Source organism: Panthera pardus, unplaced genomic scaffold (genome assembly GCF_024362965.1).
Source record: "Panthera pardus isolate Hobbes unplaced genomic scaffold, ASM2436296v1 HiC_scaffold_15, whole genome shotgun sequence".
Lineage (NCBI taxonomy): Eukaryota > Metazoa > Chordata > Mammalia > Carnivora > Felidae > Panthera > Panthera pardus.
In genome coordinates, this window is record NW_026526710.1 from 88,567,695 (window position 1) to 88,570,325 (window position 2,631).

At 40.6% G+C, this 2,631-nt stretch overlaps 1 non-coding gene across 1 annotated transcript; it reads left to right on the forward strand.

Annotated features, from left to right (window-relative positions):
• The first annotated feature begins 414 nt into the window (after positions 1 to 414).
• On the forward strand, positions 415 to 521 carry LOC128777175 (U6 spliceosomal RNA). The gene has a single exon (XR_008422361.1). It is a non-coding gene; the product is annotated as a U6 spliceosomal RNA (small nuclear RNA).
• Positions 522 to 2,631: the final 2,110 nt, after the last annotated feature.

The window sequence follows — 2,631 nt, forward strand, 5'->3', positions numbered from 1 at the left end:
GCATTGTTTCTTTGTATGCTTTGTACATTTATGTTGCGATCTGGACATTTTAAAATATTTCTAGGTGCTATGTGATATTATTATTATTATTATTATTATTATTATTATTATTTTAGCAATGAAAAATAGCAGGCATAGGCGAGGGTGTGAATAAATTGGAGCTTTCATATATTGTTGTAAAATGGTGTGGCTGCTATGAAAAACAGTTTGGTGGTTCCTCGAGAAGGTAAACACATAATTACCCTACGATCCAGCAATTTCACTCTTATATACATATCCAAAAAATATGAAAACATATATCCTCATAGAAACTTGGACATGAATGTTTATAACAGCATTAGTCATAATAGCCAAAATGTGGAAACAACTCAAATGTTCATCAATGGATGAATGAATTTTTAAAAATGTGATTTAGTGCTTACTTCGGTAGCACATATACTAAAATTGGAATGACACAGAGAAGATTAGCATGGCCCCTGTGTAAGGATGACACACAAATTCATGAGGCATCCCATATTTTTCCAAAAAAAAAAAAAAAAAGATAAAATAAAAATGTAGTTTATATAGACAATGGAATATCATTCAGTTATTAAAAAGAATGCATTATGATGGATGCTGTAATTTGGATGAACCTCAAAACCATTATGCTAAGTGTAAGTAGCCAGATACAAAAAATCACACAGCATATGATCCCTTTTACACGAACTGTCTGGAATAGACAAACCCATAGACAGAAAGATTAGTGGTCAGGGGCTGGGGGAGGGGGAATGAGGAGTGATTACCTAATGGATACAGGATGTTCTCCTGGGGTGATGAAAATGTTTTGAACTGAGAGAAGTGATGGAATGTACTAAACACTGTTAAACTGTACACTTTAAAGTTATTAACTATATGTTATGTGAGTTTCACCTCAATAAGAGAAAATGTAATCCGTAGCTCATCCTCTGTCTTCAACTGATCATTTTCACTCAATATTATCATTTATCTTATATTTTTTAACCATAACTAAACATTGCCATGATGTATTGCTATATGTTAAAGTCTCTCCTTTCCCCTTCTCAATCTATTGTAAAGTCAAGTAACAAAGTAAATTATTGGGACTCTTTTGCCATTTTCCAATCAATAATGAACAATTACAACTTGTCTTTATGTTACCATTCTCTACAAATAAGGCTTATAGCAGCACTCAATTGATACATACCTGCAAGTGAGAGGGAGACATGACATTAAGTAAGTGCTAACTAGATTTCAGACACTATGCTCAGCTACTTATACATGATACTTCATTCCATTTCATAAAAAGTCCTGAGATAAATATTATCCCCAATTAACAAATGTGGTGACATACTGTGGAGTTCCACAGTGGCCTGAGGGCACACAGCTCATATGGAAAAACCCATATTAAGACTGAGCTCTGCGTGACCCCAAAGCCTATGTGGCTTCTCCAATGTACTATGCCATTCTAGCAAGTTCCTTAGAGCTCCATCAGTCACTGTGCCACCAAGGATAATTTATCTATTAAGTAAGGCAATATATGTCAATGCCATCATTTTAATATATGAGTGACCAAAAGGCAAATGATTGTAGTTGAAAATAGTCAAGTTAACACTTGTCAGTACATTTTTTTTTGTTTTATAATTGAGTCCTCTTTGATTGTGGGAAATGCGCTGGCATCCATAACTTACTCTAAATCTGTGGGTCCATCATCTTGAGAAGAGGTTCCCCCTGGGTTCTCTGGTGAGGGCAGGGTCTCTGAAGGGGTGTACCAAACCTTCATCTTCTCTCTCTCTGGCAAGCAGAGTTGGAATGTGGCAGCCAGGGTCACTGGCCATTACTGCACAGCACAGTGTCCATGACAGAAGACGCACAATGCTGCCTGGGTTCCTGGATGTTAGTGAGCAGAAAGTCAAAGGAAGACTGGAACCACCTTAGAGGGCAGGAGAAATGGCCCCTTGCCTCAGATGAGCAGATCCCAAGCCATGAAGCCACCATTATCACTTCATTCTTTTGTGTTCTAGAGACTTTTCTGTGTCAGAATTCAAACCCCTCAAGGAGGGGTGTGATTAGCTAACACCCGACCTCATTCACCCTCACTTGCCCCCTGCCACCTGAGCCCAGATTAGATGAGGCAAAGATCTGGAGGAGATGGATGTGGTGGTGGGTGAAAGGAGCCCCTGGGCTTGAGGGCCTTTGAGAGAAGAAGGGAAGGGCATGTGCCTCTGGGCTTGAGGGCCTTTGAGAGAAGAAGGGAAGGGCATGTTCCCCGGGGCTTGAGGGCCTTTGAGAGAGGAAGGGAAGGGCAGGGGCTCCAACATGTGCATCTGTTTCCTGTTATTCTAGGCCCTCCACACACACACTGCTGAGATCTCACGTGGTTCTTTTAACAATGGCCGTAGATCCTGACTGGAGAATATACATGCGAATGATGGTGGCCAGAGCATATATACAGTAGGACTCGATCAACGACTACAACTGCCCCATCTTCCACCCCTGCTTCTGACTCAGAGAAAGCTAAATTTCCTCCCTAAACCCATGGCATTGGACGCCCCACTTCCAGGAGCCACTTACAGCACCCGCAGGCTCACAGCCACTATCAGGACATACCTGAGGTGACCTTTGTTCCACTTTGAG